Here is a 19194-nt window from a genome sequence, read left to right on the forward strand (position 1 = left end):
GCAGCAGCTCTCCACAGCGATCCTCTATAGCGCCCTTTCTCCCGCAGCTCCGTCCTCATTGGAAGGAAGCAAGAGTGAAAGGCTGAAGTGAAATAGAGCGGGGACGAAGGCAGTGAAGAGAGAGAACGTGGGAAGAAGAGAAAAACGCAAGGGAAAAAAAGCAGCGTCGGAAAAGAGGTGACAGAGCTGTCCTCTCTATAAGAAGGGTGCCAGCGTGCCTTGCTCTTGCTTACGGCCACACCCCCTTGAGCACTCCTGAGCTTGTCTGATCTCGGAAGCTAAACAGGGATGGGCTTGGTTAGTACTTGGATGGGAGACCGCCTGGGAATACCAGGTGCTGTAAGCCCTTAAGCGAAGGAGGCGCCCTTTCCCCGCTCGCTCGCTCATTCCCCTGTTCACACGTGCAGTGCGGCTTGTCCGTCTGTTTATTTGTCAGCTTTGGCGAGACACGGGTGCTTGTGTATTAGCATGAGCGTTTTTTATTCTGATCATGAACAGTTTTACAAGTCCGCAAAGGATCGAGGAAAGGTTTATCGCCAGCTGAAAAGAGACACAGCGCTTTGGCTGTGGAGACTTGTTCGGCTGGCGTTCGGGGAGTCGCGTTTTTCAGAATTGTATTGAGATCGTTTTCCACAGAGCTCAGATGTCAAAGCACAGCAGCAGCTCTCCACAGCGATCCTCTATAGCGCCCTTTCTCCCGCAGCTCCGTCCTCATTGGAAGGAAGCAAGAGTGAAAGGCTGAAGTGAAATAGAGCGGGGACGAAGGCAGTGAAGAGAGAGAACGTGGGAAGAAGAGAAAAACGCAAGGGAAAAAAAGCAGCGTCGTAAAAGAGGTCACGGAGCTGTCCTCTCAATAAGAAGGGTGCCAGCGAGCCTTGCTCTCGCTTACGGCCACACCCCCTTGAGCACTCCTGATCTTCTCTGATCTCGGAAGCTTAGCAGAGATGGGCTTGGTTAGTACTTGGATGGGAGACCGCCTGGGAATACCAGGTGCTGTAAGCCTTTAATTGCAGGAGGCACCCTATCTTCGCTCACTTGCTCATTCTCCTGTTCACACGTGCAGTGTGCGTTTTTGGCTTTTTATTTGTCAGCTTTGGTGAGACAAAGGTGCTTGTGTATTAGCATGAGCGTTTTTTATTCTCATCATGAACCTTATATACTGTATCTCTACATCCCATAACCTTTAACGGCAGGTGCCTGGGTGTGGACATGTTCTGATGTAATATTTAATTTAAAAGTAAACATTTTAGTAAAGTCTGTTATATTGTTAAAATCTATAAGCGTTATAAATATCAATTTTTGCTCGTGCTTATAATTTATCGCCGCTAAATGTGTCTTTTTTCAGTTATTTTAACACTTTTATGACCTATTCACTAAAATATAAAGACCTGCCCTACAACGCTCTTCTCAAAAGATAAAATAAGTTTTACATTTTTTGATTCAATGTAATTTCTTTTCTAGAGAAACACATCATTTGAGGCTTGGGTTGCATGTTAATATTTTTAAGGTTTAAAGACTTTACGTTCACGGTACGTGGAAAATCATTTCAAACTTTTGAAAAGTTGTTGAGAATTTGTCATTGAAATAAGCTTACATATTTTAATTCAACGTGATTACTTTTCACTCTCGATAAAACACGTGTGAGTTTGGGGCGGGGGGATATGATGGGGCGTTCTAAAACATCACAACCATTTGAAAACTGTCTTGAGCTATGTAGGCATGGTTACAAATTTGGAGTTTATGCTTAAATTAGCCGACTTGCCGGTTTTGAAGTGTGACACCTGAGCTGTCAGGCCCCGATATTGACTGCTGCGAAGATGGCTTCTTTGAGTAGTGAATCATCGGATTCCTCTGCTATGCAAACTGAAGAAGTAGGTTGCTAAAATATTTTTTCTGATAGTGGAATTGTCATTTCAATCTGTGTTTAGCGTATTTCGTTTTCAACACTTTGTCTTCTTTTTAGCAAAAGCTGACCCAGCACTCAGTGGTGTGTGACAGTGGCTGTCATGTGAACTCTGATGGTGATTCAGGTGTTGGGGGTCCATCAACAACTGATGAAGAGTTGCTACAAATGGTAAATATTAAACCACAGCAAGTTCGAAGCAAACGAAAAACTGTAACACAAAAGAGGCATTACAATTGTAAATATTTTAGGTAAAAAGCATGCCTATTTATTTTGTTAAGCCTTCCTTTTCTTTTTTCCTTTAATAGAATAACGAAGAGGTCGACGCATCAATCTTCAAACTACCATCAAGCTTGAATGTTTCGTGTCTGTTCATGTGTGTTTGCCAAAATGTGATTAATGATGATGTTCAACCTAGTTTAGCTAACGATGGCTCTAATGAGCCCGATGCTATGGATCAGATTGTAAAGTCGGTGGTATGTTGCACCTTCAACCATTGTTTAAAGGGGGTTGTGGTTGATGAATGCGCGGCCTGTTTGATTAATCATCCAGGTCAACGGGGTCACACGTGCCTGGTTGTCGGGTGCGCGGATGAGTACTGTGGTGTCTCCGGGGGAAAGTTTATGTAAATGAAAGTATTACTCACACCACACTTTTCTTTCCTGAGTTTCGTGGCTTTTCTTCCTCCAACTATCTTCCAAATACAGTCCATAATCCGTTCCCTTAATCCTGATCCGATCCGAGTTCCAAAAGTCCGTAATAAAGCCAATCCGCGATGTATCCTTATCCAGTGTCCGTAATCCAAAAACCATAAACCTTTTCTCCTTTCAGCAGTCCGTTATTCTTTAGCCCGATCTTTAACATACACCTCTTTCCTCTCTTTTCCTCCAAACCGCATTCACCTTATCAGCTTCCGCCCTGTTCACTGCCTCCGGGGCACTTATATTTCGGTTCCTGATGCGGCTCAGCTGTGTCTCATTGTTTCTCAGGGTAGACCCTTTCCATGTACCGGTCAGCTGATTCTTTTTGGCAGCCATTTTGCTAAGGTCCATATCTAGTATTTTAAGTAGGTCATTCCGAAAATACCTGTTATGAATGACCCTTTCCACTGGTCATGTTACAGTACAAAGATGTGTTGTTTGCCGCATTAGAAATTTATAAGTGTCTCAGTTTAGCCCGAATTTTATCGGCTGTTCTGTACATCGCCAGTGGCCTGGGTGCCTATACTTTTACAGATGATACTGAGCGGAGTATAAAGCACTTGCTGAGAAAAATAATTGACGACCGCTCGCCATATGAGTATGTACGCTCCTAACTTGTAAAGGTAGATGGAAAAATACTACACGTGACTTTTGGTGCATTGCAAAACTTATTTTATACTTATTTATAAATATTTTTACAGAAAAGAAAAAAGATCTATGTAAAACCAGGGCTGTGAAATACTCGCAATGTGAATAGAGCTTTCACTCCATTTTACAGACACAGGTGTGCCATCGTGAGAAGAATGAAGAATTCTGAATGTATATATAAGAATTCTTACAAAAAGTGCTTTACACTCTTCTTTCTGCAAAGCTTGAAATGAAAATCAATTAACTGAATGCTAATGTCCTTGAATTTGTTAAAGAGATAGATGTGCATGTAAAGAACATGAGTGAAATTACTGCGATTCTGATGTTTTCAGATCAGAAACAAGCCTGGCGGATTCAGCGGTGTGTATTCCAAAACTACAACGTATTTTACATAGAACCTGTGGTAACACCGTCCCTCTGATCACTCAGGCTAATTTATTTGCTCTGTTAGGGTCGCCCAGTTCGGTGTTCACTGCTATAGAAATGGCGAGAGAAAGGGCGTTATGAATGCTTTTTCAGATGCTGCTGAGTTTCTCAACAATCTTGGGGCGATAGCTACAACTAATTTTCTGCACCAGCATTTAATTGGCGATTGCAAGCAGTAGTCTGTAATGTGTGTGAAAAGTTTAAAAGTGTATACTGGGATGTTTCTGTAATTTAAAACCTACTGATGAAATAAAGTGGTTCACATTTCACATGCTATTTGTCCTGCGAGTTCTTTCTGTGACACTTTACTCAGTCAGTCAGTCAGTGTGCGTGCGTGCGTGCGTGCGTGCGCTCACATCCCAGAAACTCGCGGCACTCACCAGACTTCCCACACCTCCGATTCCCTAGGGTTATAATAGATTGCATTCAAACCTGCAGCAGACATAATCACCTTCCATCCCTCGTTGCTAATACGCTCTTTCACACACTTATTTATAAATCGAAGGGGATGCGGTGGTGGGCATTTGGACCCTGAGGCCTGGAGCTGCTAGGGGTGGAAGGCGGGACAACAACACTCATTATGACACACCATTGGCTCTCGAGGGGGCAGGACATCCGCCCATAACATTGCACCATTGGCTGATAAGGGGGCAGGACATCTGCCCATGGCGGCCTCCCATTGGCTGAAAAAGGGGGCTTGGTACCTGTCAAAATGTTTGATGAAAGGTGTCGCTTTATTCTACTCCCGGGCCAAAAACAGCCCTCGGATCATCAACTCAATCAGGAACTCCTAGTCTCACAACTGCATTCCCTCGGTGCTTCCCTACCACCCTAACCCAATTTCTATCCCCAGGACAATCATTAACAATGACTACATTTTACAGGACGATCCCTCCATTGGTACTCTTTTTTCCGACCGCCCAATCATCTCTTATCGCTGACCACCACATAAGCTTCTTGTTCACAGCTCCCTCACACTCAGCACCTTCCCCTGCAATAGCACTCGCTGCATCACTGGCAAATACATATCTAACGACATTCAGGGCATCACAGGACAATTCCGGATAACCCTGACAACATCCTGTATCTCATTTACTGTATCTCTTGCAAAAAATGCCCAGCTATCTACATTTGGGAAACCGAAAGGAGACTAGGAGAATGCTTCAGAGAACATATTAGGGCTGGGAAGGTTAAAGATTTCTCCAAGCCCATAGTTTTTCTTTTCACCTCAAATAGCCAGGATCTCTCAATGACTGACTTATTTTAATGTAATCTTCTCTATTCTCTTGCAGGTTTTGACTTTCTTCACCTCTCTCCATTTTGCACTTCCTGTGTGGCCTCTCTGCTGCTCCTGCCTCCTCCCCTCTCCCAGCTTTTGTTCTTCTGTGCTATTTAATCTTTGTAATCTGCCCTGTCTTTCTCACACCTGAAGAAGGCTTCACAGCCGAAATATTGAGTTTTCTCTCTTCTCTTTTCAGTATGGAATAAACCTATTACTTGTTCCTTTGCAGACTACACATGCTGACATAGTTTAGTTCAGGTGGGTAGCTGCTTCAATATACATTTGTAAATGTCAATTTAAAACTGTAAAAATAGTAAGATTGTAACTCCACTTTAAAACGTGGCAAGAAATAGACACATGGGAGGCTACACCCTGGAAAGGACACCAGTCCATCCCAGGGCAAAGATATAAAAAATAAACATATAGGCAGCACATATCAAGCCTTACAAGAAATCATTAACACCCTCAACACACACCACAGGTCCATTAAACTCAAATACACCAAGCATGGTAGCCTGATAGACTTCCTAGACACCACCACATACAAGGTTTCTTCCTTCAACAACACAGACAAACTGGACATCAAGGTATTTTTCAAAGACACATTCACACGGCTTACTGCACAAGGATAGCTTCCACCCAAAACATACTTTAAAAAGACTGGTAAAATCACAACTCCTACACTTCCACAAAATCTGTACACAACAACAAGCCTTTGAGGAAGCCAAATACACACTCTTCCCAGCTTTATGCCAGAGAAGATACACACAAAGTTTCCTCAAAAATGTGGCACAAACATTTCTAAATAGAAAAACTCCAGATGACAGAAAAATACCCCTCAACACATCATATTCTCAACTCAGCATAAAAACCAACCAAAAACCATGATATTAGAAAACACAAACATACTAAGGGAGCACAAAATCATATCTGCACACAGAAAAAAACAAAAACCTTCAGCATTAATTAGTCCAAAGCAAGCTAAAACCTGTACAAAACAGATCATATACACCAAGAGCCAAACATTTCATAACAGAAAACAATGATCCAAAACAAAGAAACTAAAGAAATCCTCCAGTTGCAAAGGGCACTCTCAGAAAACATCAATAACGCCATCTACAGCATCCAGTGCAAAAAGTGCGGGGTGACCTATGTGGGGGGAACGGGTAACTCCATCCGAACCCAGGTACATCAGGAACCACGGGACTGGAAAGCAACCCCAAATGGACAGAGATAGAAAGAAAGAAAAAGGAAAGGGAGTGGATCAAAAGACTTAATACTATCTTTACACAAGACCTGAACATCAGAAAAACCGGGAGGGCTTTAGTCGTTGGAAGGAGAGTGCTCTCCTTCTCCCAGATGGTCCCCTCTCGGATAAAATCTGGGTGAAGGAGCTTTGTTCCCCTCTCCTAACTAGCCAGATCCTACAGGGACTGGAACTCTTCACCATACTAACACGCAACAAACAGAAGAATAACTGAAACCAATCAGCTATGGAAACCCGCACAGCTTGCACAGTCCTACTAGGGAGGAAAACAAAAGACCCTGATTGCCTATTGAGATGTTAATGGTCCATGCATAATCCCCACCAGGGAAAGCAGAAACCCATTCACCAACTGAAACTGCACCTACTCATACAGAAACGTACAGAAGGAACACAGACCATAGGATACAAACTAGCCCCCTAGGAGGAACTACAACACACTGCCCCTTACAAAACAGGATAGAAACAGGCCAGCATGGACACAGTGTCCCAGAACAATGCCTGAAGAAGACCCAGGCAGAAACATAGCGACACAGAGAAAGGCAAGATTGTCTTCCTATGGAGCCACAGATTCTACAGAGGTAAAGCTGCCTAACAGTGGAAACCTAACGGTGTCAACGAAGCTTTAGGCATTTAAATGGTAAGTATGGATCAATCCAGAGTTGACAACGCACGCAACCGTACGGTCACCCTCCACACTGCCTACACAACAAACATGTCAAACAGACAGGATACCTTCCAACAAGGAACCAGGATCATCTACAAAATGATCCAAACAGTCCACCATTTACAAAACACAGCAGTTTTATTGGACGGGAGAACCGAGCACCCGCCAGCCTACGACGGAAGACCGAGGAACTCATAAAACCTGCCAAGCCACCCAAACTCACATATTTGAAGCTGGTAAGCAATGCCAAAAATTGGCTTCACACCACACTGCAGATCCTCAAAGAGCAAAATCTGTCATACAACTAGAGGATCTTGAGCTTCCCCACTGGGAGGAAGCTTTCACACTTGCTTCCAACTGATCAAAGAAACATTATGGGAGGAAATTGCAGAACACCACCTTTGGACCCTACAGTACACAAGCTATCAATACTGGGTTAGGGAAGGACACTCGGGCAGATCAAATTATCACAGCAGTTTTTAAATTCTACAACGACTTCTACTGGAAAGACTGCGAACAAGACCAAGTAAGAGTTAAGTTGTTTTATAAAGTCATTAATTTAGAGCAAGGTATAATTCTGATAAAAATACAATAAACAATATGGTGAAGCTATTGGAGAGAAAAGTAAGGCTCGGTTAAGAAACTGAAACAGTCTTGACTTGTTCCTTTACACAAAAGTTATTTATTTTCAAAAGAGACCCATGAGGATTCCTCTGGTGTGCAAGACCTGCCTGAAGACATTTGACCAGTTTCCTCTTCACCTAAAGAGGGTGTGTATGAAATGAGCCTCAGCAGAGGAGATCAGCAAGTTCCTTCTCCAGGCCAGGAAGGACTTGTTGAATCACCTGAGAAATGGGCAGGTCGGGGATTGCAAGAGCATAGGGCTCATGTGTGGTGAGAATGTGAGACTGGCGGAGTCCATGGACTGTTTTATGTGGAATCCTGAAGACACATCAGCAAGGTAAGATATTTATAATTTATAAGGCTTCTTCTGTTTCATTTCTAACCTTTACCTTTATGTAAGGGTATGTTAAAATGATATACCAGTGGTCCAGATGCCCTGAGCAAGAGGCTGCTGTCCAGGAGGAAGAGATGCCAGAGACTGAAGTGGAAGAGGAAAGGGAAGATGTGAGTTCTGGAGAACTTTCTATTTTTTCCAAATGTATCTTTTGTTTTATACTTGTATTCTAGTTTGTCTTAGAAGTAAAAATGTTTAAATGTGTATTTTGTATTCCTACTGTCCCCCCAGTTCTTAAAAGCCATCAGCAGGCTCTCAGGAAGACGGTGACCCAGGCTGGACTGGACAGAACGCACTCCCTGGATGCTCCTCACCTGGCTGGGTTTAAACAGGACCTTACCAAGGATCTTGGAGTGGCAGATTGCTCTCAGGAGGTATTTATTTTTAAAGGCATTTAAAATTGAGCAGTGATATTTCCATAGCACATGTTTTTACTCCTTAGCTTAAAATTCACCCATGTGAAATCTCAGCCATAAACATAGTGACTCTACATTTGTCAGGTAGAAAATGTTTCCAGATTCCTGTTTTTATGGATCCATCTGCATCTTCCTTAAACTTTGTAAAGGGCCTATCCAAAACAACAATTATTGTAACCAAATGAAGACCACTGGACTGTCTCACCAAATCATTGCTAATTATATTAAGAACATAAACCATTTTCCGGGCTACATCCTAAATGATCTCAGTGTGAAAGTAGAGGATCCCAGCCTGGCTAACCTCCTCATCAACTTCCAAAGTATCCTAAAGGGTATTCAGAAGAAGAACAGTAAGAATGTTGCCAAGAGATTACTAAAAATAGGTCACAAAAACTGTGCATTGATGCTCGTGAAAAACACTGAGCCTGCCGGATAAGGAGGCAAATCGGAAGATGGATAAATCCATCAAAGAGAAAAGACAATGTAAGGGCTGTAAGAAAGTCATTTATAATCAACGAACAGCCTGTCATAATTCTGTCTGTGACAAAAAGGGACATTGTTGAGGGGAGAAGAGCTCCTCTGTGATTACAGCATTTCCAGGAAATAATTTCAAGGTGAAGGACAAGCTCTGGAGTGGTTGGTTCACTGACCATTTCCAAAAAAGAAACTAAGTAAGTATATTAAAGTGCATATTTTGAAGATATTCATTTTCTTGTACCTTGGAATTAATGTAAAAATTATATTCGTGTTAATGTCTTGAAAATAGCATTTCTCATTCTCATCAGCAAGGATATAAGGAAGGGATATGGGACTGCTAAAAAGATACATGATTTTCAGAAGAGTACAGAAGGCAGATAACTATCCCACTCAATTGTTACTGCAAAGAAATGCCACAGTGTAAACAAAAAGGTGAACCATTCTTGAAATTTATTGACAGAATCTGAATAGCACGGCATTCCCAAACCAGGCACTGGAGTTTCCTGCAGCGTTAGATGGGTAGTCTCTTGGTAAGAGAGAGATCGACAGAGTACTGGACTTCATGAACGACACCTTTCCAATTCATCGAGAACAGAGCCCACAAGATCTAGAGTCTAGAGAACAATTTCTTACAATATTAGTGGTAGTTTCTGAATAGGTTAAGGACAACATAGTTGTAGAGCTATCTTGCAACTTCTTAAAAGTTGTAAAAGTGAACACCATATTGCCAGTGGTTTATAATTAAAACCTAAAGATTTTAAATTGAATCTTTCTTAAACAAAGGACATTTTTCACAGGAACAGCAGCCTAAATCAGTTGATGACTGTAAATATGACAAGCTTGTGATAAATTGTAAAGTGCAAAACAAAGTTGTATTGTTTTGGTTTTGTCTTCAACATCATATTAATAGGCATGTTATTTTTAGAGCAGCTGCCTGCCATTCACCACCAGCCAAGATGCCACGAGGTACATGAAATGACCCAGAAGTACTTAATGATACAGAGAAGAGCATATGGGGGGAAAAAAAAGAAGACAAGAAATATCCATTAACACGTGCATCTAGAAGCCAGAAGACGGGTGATGATCAGCATTTCAAAAGCAGACACTGGAGGTTGAATTCAAGTTTTAACAGTGATTGTCTATGTTTGGGTTCAACACAAATCATATTAATATGCTCACGTTATTAATTTGTACAAAGTCCCCAATATTCATTACAGGCGACGTTCCCAGGAGTACACACGACCCAGCCAGAACGTGGCTAGCTGACGTGCAGTGGACCTCAGGGAAAGAACTCTTGCCCACACGGATGTCTCTGCTCTGAAAACCACTGGATAAAGGTATATGGCGGTCTGTTCTCAGCTGTTGATTTTGTGAAAAATATTGAATATGAAAGATTGAAGTGTCACTATTCAATGAAGTTCAGACATAAGTATTATGTTGAGAAGCTAGATCTGTTCTACTAATAGCTTTAGTACCTTAATATTGTACTGTTTGCTCTGGTTTTCAGACATCAGTCCAAGATCATTGGTGGGTTAATTGATTTCTGGTAAGATTGGCCCCACGTTTGAGTGTGTGTTTACATTTCTATCTGGCATCCTCAAAAGATGGTTTTGTTTCCTTTTCTTAATTGCTCTTGATTACTAGAGTTTATTTGGCATGATACATTTGTGATAAATGCTTTTTCTTTGTGAATAGTCTTATTTTAATCTACAAAATGTCAATGAGTTAGTACCTTAAAGAACAAGCAGTAAAAGAAATGACATTTCAGGTTTATTAGCTAAAGTTACTGAGATTCCTTTACAGTGCAGAGACCCATCTTTAATATGCTGTGTGTGCTCATAATGGACTTGAAATTTGTTTTTGTCACAATGTAAAGGTATAATAAATAGATAATATACTCTATTTATCAAGACTTGACTATTTTAATTCCATACTTCCATTGACTGCTTTGGAATGCATTCCTTACAATTTTCCTAAATAATCATTGTCTCACAGTGTAGACCTGGGTGACATAACAGGGGTCAGGGCTGTGTTGACTGGAGGTTTGTGTAGACTGGCCATTGTCTATGTGAGACTGTGGGATCACTAGGGGTTCCCCCCCCAACACCTGTAACATTGTCAAGTGGTATAATTACCTACAAAAGCTAAAGTTTCCTCCATTAAGGGGTCACTATTTGTCAGTCACTATCAGTCCGGGACACTCTATGCTAGATTGGACTGTTGTCTTTGGAAGATGGGGTCACAGGTGATGAAATAGACCACACTGGAAGTCCTGCCTAGCTGTTATATCACTGACAGACTCACCCACACATTGAGAAGAGAGCACTGGTTTCTGTGCAGAAAGCAGAACAACTCACTTTAACTGGTCAATTAGGTCTAATGAGTTTTATTGCCCTTGACATCTAACTTACTCCAGCCCCCCTTGTGGAAACAACCCCTAATTACTGTTCATGTGCTCCTGGCCACACTTGTTCCCAGTGGAACCAACCTGGAGCAGCAGAACAGAGGTTTTTTTTTTTCTTTAAGTTGTCTGCTGTTGTAAAACAAGTCATCCCTTGGGAATAAAAACTCTCCCTCTAGTCTGGTTGGTATCTCCATTATTTGCCCCATATTCCCAGGGCAAAGCAGCTGAGTGATCAAAAGCTGAACTGCAAGGAGCTGAATTTCACACTGGGTTACAACAGACCCTGGTGGGAGAATGGGCAGGAGAGGGCCGGTTGTGCTCCTGAACTAGTCCCCTCCTCTCCTACTCTCGTATTTGCATCACAGTCTATAAACTCCAGCCCTATTGCTTTTCTTCCAGTTCATTTTTTTTAATACAGCTCGTGAATTATGTATACTCTTGTGAAGTATCAAGAAAGCACTCTTATCTTTATTCCCGACGGTCTAGCACAGTAACCACAACTCCAATAACTTTAACTAGAGGAAGAAATCCATCTTCTGCTCAAAAGGAAAAAAAAAACATTGAAATCATAAATCTCCAACACTGGCTGGAGACTCTGTGTGTCCGTGCTCAGCGGTTATATAGGACAGGACTCAGCGCGCAGCAGGTGCGGCTCATTGCTCTACGCTCCCCGTGCGGAATGCGCGTCTCCTCCTTCCAGACTCATAACACCGCTGCATACATCCCTCTTAAATCCCAGAAACACAGAAACTCCGGGGTGTTTCTGTGAGTCAGTACTGGGTTTCTCTGTTCGAGGTTACAAGCAGAAACAAAAAAAGCGCTGAAAGCAGGAAGTTATTTCTGCTCGTAGGCATAAACGTGTAAAAATAAATTTTCTGATTACTAAACCCCTAATAAAATCCATCTAAGTCTCCCTTTCGTTCCCAATGCACATAACTGAATATAAACCAGTCAAGTTCAGGTACTTTTCTGATGTACAGTATCTGAATAGTTCTGGCGCGGCTGTTGTAACAAAGATACTTGCGGACTTTTTTTTCCATAGGAGCTCTTGCCGTTTTTAAAATGAATATTTTTTTGAATTCGCTAAATCACACGAAACACCAGCATCACTTATCGTAAGCATCTGACCAATTACATTCCTGAATGTTAAACCCATTTATTTTTAACTTGTTTTTTTTAAAATTACACACCTGTTAACTTAGTCCGGATCGCGGTCACCGAGGACCACTCCTGTCTCCCCAGATGACACTTATTATTTTTAAGATAAACGCGAGATAAACAACGTTTGTTCCGGCACATTCATAATAAATACAATTTATTTAATTTAAAGCATAAAATTTGCTTTAAAAAGAAAACCACAATTTGTACGATATCATATTTCAATATCAACGTTCAGATGAAGAATTTGAGAATTTGAATATCAATGGAGAGTACATTGATTTTGGAACAATGTTTGCATCTGAATAATCCTTCCTCCTGGAAAGAAGGAAAAAAAAAGTTTTGAGTCTCAGTCTTCAGGATCCCCCCCAAAAAACGTGCAAATTTGTTTCCGATGTATTTTGGATAAAGATATAACTCTCATAGAAGATACATTTTATCAGTTGAATGCAGTCGATACTTTCGACTTTTTATATGATGATAGGACCTACATTTAGGGCTCAGTACTGATAACACTGCTGCTATTGATGGAGTAGAAATAAGTGATGTACTGGCAGTTTTTTTTTTTCTGAGGCAAGAAGTCCTAGAACACCTCCTATAAAAATGTTAAGATTCAGAGCAAGAAATATTTTTCCACCTCACCTAATGCTATTGCATTAACGAGGCTGAAGTTGGCTTCTTATTCGCCAGCTGCTGCTTTGCGTTTTTCGTTCCATCTTAAATGCTGCTGCTGTGATGTTATGTCGTCTTTCGCCTGTAGATGGCTCTCTACAGTCATTTTTAAAAATACTTATCCGGATGTATTACTGTACATTTCCTCAGTAAAGGGGAATATGTAAGTAGAGACTGTCCAAATTTTTTGTATGAAACACATTTCAGAAACACAACTCACAATAAAACAAACTGGCATGTTATACCAGGAGTAAATAAGACAAAGGCAAAACGTAAAAATGGAAAAGACTATCAAAATCCTGAACTTCAGGACATTTTACTGTACCGTTTTTTAAATACGACCTTCTGAACATGGCATGAGAGAATACATTGTCAAATGGTAAATGCAATGTTTGCTATATTGCTAGGGCCCTCCCTCCTGATTTTAAAATCGTCTCATATTTCTGACATCAAGGTGTGAGACACAATACAACAGACTGTCAAAATCCTGAACTTCAGGACATTTTATGATACCATTTTAAAAATATGACCCTCTGAGCATGGCATGTGAGAAAATGGCATGTGAGAATGCATTGGGAAAAGGTGAATGCAATTTCTGCTGAATTGCTATGGCCCTCCCTCCTGATTACAAACTCGTCTCACAATTCTGACACTGAGGTGTGAGACACAATGTAACAGACACTATTAAATTGTGAAGTACAAGAGATTATACTGTTACGTTTTTTTTAATATTGACCCTCTGGCATGTGAGGACTTGTAGTCAACAAAATAGCACACATTCTGCCAATTTGCTTTGTCCCTCCTTCCTCGTTACCAAAACATCTTAGTATACCGACACTAAGGTAAATGTCTCTAAATCCAGAAGTTAAGTTGTCAAAGTATATCGGAGTCAACCGATATTGATCAGGTTCTGCTGATGCCAAGCCCGCAGCCTTCACCATAAGGTCCAATTCCCCAAGCCTACTGACCTTATATGTCCATCCCTTCTCGTCAAAATTCGTATTTTCACAGGTTACCCTTCAGAAATTGCAGTATAGAATGAAAAAACTCCAATAGATCTCTGCCGCTGTTGGCGATTTTCCTTTAAAAACAAATGATTCTTCAGAAATTTTACGGAGTGTATCACTTACACCGAGACCGAGAAGTGTTAAGCTGTACATGAGTCTTTGTGGCTCGGTTGTTAACCAAAAGGGTGGTGGTTTGAGACCATCCAGGGATGCTATGAGCCTTTTAATGAACACACCCTCTTCACTTCATTTCTCCACAGCCAGTCTTGTACCGCAATCAAATACAGAGCCCGTAGGGGGCAGTAAGCCCGCATGTATAGATCACTGTGTATATAATGAAGAAGCAGAGGTTAGTTTCTCATATGCATGTTGCAGAGCCTTACGCAACTCGTACCAACAGCTGGGGTTTGATCCCTGCATGGGCTATTAGTTGAAAGACCATTGTAAATGACGTGTAACAGCTTTATCCAGTTGGCTTTTATGTTACATACTAAATTGCTATCTTGAAACCAAAATAATTAGAAATATGGAACACAACCGTTGTTCCCCAAGAAGGAAAGCTGTTTTACACTGACGTCACTCCTTTTTATTTAATCCAGATTTTAAAGACAACTCCACCCTCAAAGGAAATCAAAGGAAAATGCTGTATTAGCACGAGCTGCACAGGCTCTGAATCAGACCATTTCAATTAGTCTGATTAGTGCAGGACAAGTTAATGTAGAATTATTGCTTTGTCTATCTCTTGTTTGTATATAAATGAATGTCTCTGAAAACTTAGTGTTAGTTTTTAATTTAGTTTTAGTTTTACGATGTAGGTCATGCGTTGACATATGCACAAACACACGAAATGTCTCATTCCTGATTCAGCTCATGCTCCATAGGAGAGAAAAGATTCCTCCTGTTTCTCGTACAATTCACTTCACTGATAAGCAAGATTTGTGTTTCATCTTTCGCAAGCTGTATAGATTTCTTTCAAAACAAGTTGTTCCAGAAAGGAAACGAACACTTGCATTCACCTGAATTAAAAGGGATGGGATTTGCCCGTAAGGATAAATTCTGTACAGTAAGACAGGAAGAAAGGCACCGCTGGGAATCGGACCCAGGATCTCCTGTTCACTAGACAGGCGCTTTAGCCAACTTAAGCCACGGCGCCGGCAAAGTGCCGTCCTTTGACAGCCACTTGGACACGTCTCAACTGCTCTGAGACATCTGCGTTCGGTGTGCACCGAGCCTGCTCGCCTTGCAAGTTGCCTCATTGACATGCGATAGCTCCACCACTAAGAGAAAGGATGAGAAATGGCTTTTATCTGGCACTTTTCATGTCAGAGGATCTCAATCTGCTTTCCGTGTACAAGAGGATGTCCAACTCATGTAGCTAAAGACGTAGACGACAGTGCTCCACTGAAATCTTGATCTCACAACCCTCGGCATGACTCCGCTGTGTTCTGCTTTAGACAAAGGGGGGAAAAGACTTCTTTCATCACACGTTTTGCACTGTTTACGGTGTTTGCAGTGCTCTTTCTTAAATGAAAACCAGGAATCGGCACCATATGAGGTGTGACTAGATAATATTGGAACAAGTAGCCTCGCCATTCCATGCGTGACGTGAGCAAAGTGTAATTCCTGTCTTTATAGTGTGCTTGTTAGAGACTTAGCTGGCACCCAGAGCGCTTTAAATCCGGGAGTCAGCAGCCCAATACAAGAGAGCTTCCTTCGTCTATGTTTTTTGCATGTAGGGGGGAAACCATGCATGTGCTGCAAACGATCTTAATATCGAAGTGCCGTCCCACATAACCGATCCGAACAATCTGCTTTACAGAGGAGCACTGCCGGAGCTTATGGTTGGCAAACTGAAGACCAGGCCGACCTCTTCTGTGACTCTTGAACACTCAATCTCAAGATTGTGAATTCAAGCTCCACGCTGGCGGGAAATTCCATAGGTAATGATCACATTTTCTTGCATGCTAATCAAAATAAATATTAAGAAACTTTTCCCCATACCAGTTTTTTACAAAAGTAAAGGCACATGGCACATGTGTGCCACATCACGACCGAGTTTAGTGACAACTACCTCAGAGATTGGAAGCTGGGTAGTTTCAGATCAGATCACTTTTTTATCAAAGGTTCAAACAAACCCGAATACCTTTGCAAGAGAAATTTCAGAATCCCAGTCAAACCCAGTACGTTTGCTGGATCCCTCAAATTCAGCTGAACTACAGCACAGATCTGCAGTCCATGGTTAGAATACTGTGGGTGCGTTGCATAAGCCATACTGCCCAAAATAGTTCTAAAACAGGAGATGCATTCTCGTTTAGGAATGTGAGATAAAGTGAAATGGTCTGGGAAGAGTCCTACGTTTGAACAGTTCAAAATAGACGTAAAGGGGTATTTATGGACTCTTTCGAAATGTAAGAACAAGCTGTGCGGACCTTATCTTTATTTACCTTGTGTAATCTTTTTTCATAAAGTGTAATTGTGTTATAGCATGTGCCCCTGCCGATGTTATTGATATTTTATATGTGCTCTTGTTTGTATTGTATGTAGTTTTATTGTTTTCAGCTGACTTCATATGAAAGGGAATGAATTGCTTTTTCACAGTCTCTCAAGAAACTCAGTTTTAATGCCCTCCATTTTAATGTTGGTTGTGCTTGCGTGCTGCTTCTGTCTGTGAAACTTGAATGTTCTGCTTCTTCACACCGAATCATTGGCAGGGGTTGAGTTTATATAATAATTATAATAAATAACTTTATTTTATATTGCATCTTTAAAGGTGGCAAGCTATATGAGAGCGCATGTAACAGCACAGGACACCCAGTTAGGAGCTCACACAGCTTTCAGCTCAGTGTGCAGTGCTCTCTTGCCTTCCTGAAGATGACGTTAAATTAGTTAAAATCATGTGATAGTTAACAAAGCTTAATAGTGAAACAGCCAGCACAAATGGTTGCGTTTGTGATTATGTCACTTCTCTACTACAGCAGTGTCGATAAAAGAAACTCTGAAACCACTAAAGCACTGCACAACTGAATTCGGGAGAATAATATTAGGGATTCTGAGCGATGTCTGCATACAAGCAATCCAATACAGATGCTGAAGTCTTTAAATATTGACTCTCCCTGTTGTGCTGCCTTTTCCTTGAAGGAAAACTATTCAACTGGAAGAATGTTTATCGCAGGTTTAAAACTTGCTGTTGCTATTTGGAGAAATCCACAAACTCGTGTTTTTCTTGTGTTTTAAAAGACAGCCATACCCACTGACAAAATAACGACACTGCTGCTGATTTTTTCCGGAGCCGAATCACAGTTGACCTTTGTGAGCCAATTGATGAAGCCGACCCTGTGAATACTATGGCAGAAGGTGGAAGAGCGTTCAACTTTATAACTACCGCAAGCACAGGAACAACAGCAAGAAGCAGAATCAATTTCCCATTGAATGGTGCTGTTGTTTGAGGTATGCGTTGTGAACGCATGCAGAGAATCCCACAATTTCTTCTAATCTTGATAAAGTATTCCCGATGGAGCGCTGTGTGCAAAGATTTCATAAACTGTACTCCTGCTGACAATTCGGTGTGAAAAAGCAGAGCATTCGAGTTTCACTGAAAAAAGCTGAATGCAAGCCAAAAGCAATATTAAATGGAATTGACAGCACACTACGATTCGCACTGACTGAAAAGTTATCTCGGCAGCTGTTGTTCCCTGCATGAAGCTGAAAGGGTCAATGAGCATTTCTGTTGAGAAGACAAATTAAAGCTTTTTTTTGCCTTGATGTTGAGCTGACAAAGACTATCTTGAAAGATATCCCAATCTCTCGACAGACTGTCGAATAAATTCTTAACTGATCATATTCTCATCGGAAGCAAGGTCTTAACATAGAAGAAACTGGCAGCAGCGGAATTTGAACCCATGACTCCAAAAAGACTGTAGCCTAAAACCCAACACCTTAGACCGCTCAGCCACACTACCTTCTGCAGCACATGCCTTCCTCACATTACTCAATTAAAGAACACTGGGCTTTAGCTCTTGTCCAACATGGAAATGACTGTACCTTCGTTTTATGAGATATTTCCTGTCACTTGGTGAAATCTCAACTTCTTTGGCAGCTCTGAATATAGTTCTTCTTTGGAGAAGACTTCAGACCTTTTATTTAATTTATAAAGGAGGGCGCATTCCAAAATGTGTAATTCCTGTTTTAGAAAAGCTCTGGGCGGTGTGTCTTCTTTTAACGCACAAACAGTTTTCTAACTTTATACTGTAGATCAGTGCAGCTATCGTACTGGATTTAGCTGGGATTCTCACATTTTTCTTAAGAAGGTATTCAGGGTTGCTTAAAACTTGAATAAAAAAGTGATCTGAAACTACCTACTGTACCTTCCAATCTCTGATGTTGCTGTAACTAAACTTGGATGTGGTCTTTTGCAGATGTGCAGTGTGCCTTTACTCTTGTCGTATTAAACATTACCTCTGTTGTTGGGCAGAGTTGAAGGGGAACAAACTGCACAGAAAATTACGGAACGATAAAATGTTTCTACACTTCAAAATGTCCCTTTAAAACCCTCCTCACACACGTCGGTGTGGGGAGTGGGCAGGTAGAGAGGTTTTACAGATGCTCATGATATTTCTCATGGGGTGTTACCTGTCGTAGTATCTCTCTCTGCGCCTCTGCGGCTGAAGTGTGAGGTAACGTTTTGAACAGCCTCTTTGTCTTACAAAACAAGAAATGAAAATCAACTGGTAAATTGAACAGTGCAGTAATCAGCAAAGTATACATTAGGAAGCAATTAAACAAAAGATTAGCAAAAATTGAAGTTGAGTAGATTGGAGAAAGAAATTAATTCTATTTGTAAGCAAACGAGAACCCACGCTGGGCATGAATCACACCAATCTTTCCGCATTTCTGAAACGTTTGATTGAATTGACAAAGAAATCCTCTCCCGATCTTCATCTTTGAAAAGGTTAACCTTTTGAGCCAGCAGGTGTAACACTGCAAAGCTGCCTGTTTCTCACAGATGTTTGAAGCTGTAGATAACATTTTGCATGTTTGGTGCCATGGCTTAGCTGGTTAGTGTGCCTGACTAAAAAACAAAAGATCCTGGGTGTGAATCGCAGTGGTATCTATTCATAAACAGCAGGCCAATCACTGCCAATATTTATGGAG

The 19194-nt window shown here is 41.2% G+C and overlaps 3 pseudogenes; 2 read left to right on the forward strand and 1 right to left on the reverse strand.

Moving 5' to 3' along the window:
* The window catches only part of LOC138242338 (zinc finger protein 850-like), a 1462105-nt pseudogene that overhangs the window by 934835 nt on the left and 508076 nt on the right, over window positions 1–19194 (reverse strand).
* Window positions 228–346, forward strand: LOC138218430 (5S ribosomal RNA; annotated as a pseudogene).
* LOC138218842 (5S ribosomal RNA) lies at window positions 884–1002 on the forward strand (annotated as a pseudogene).

Source organism: Lepisosteus oculatus, chromosome 14 (assembly GCF_040954835.1).
Source record: "Lepisosteus oculatus isolate fLepOcu1 chromosome 14, fLepOcu1.hap2, whole genome shotgun sequence".
NCBI lineage: Eukaryota > Metazoa > Chordata > Actinopteri > Semionotiformes > Lepisosteidae > Lepisosteus > Lepisosteus oculatus.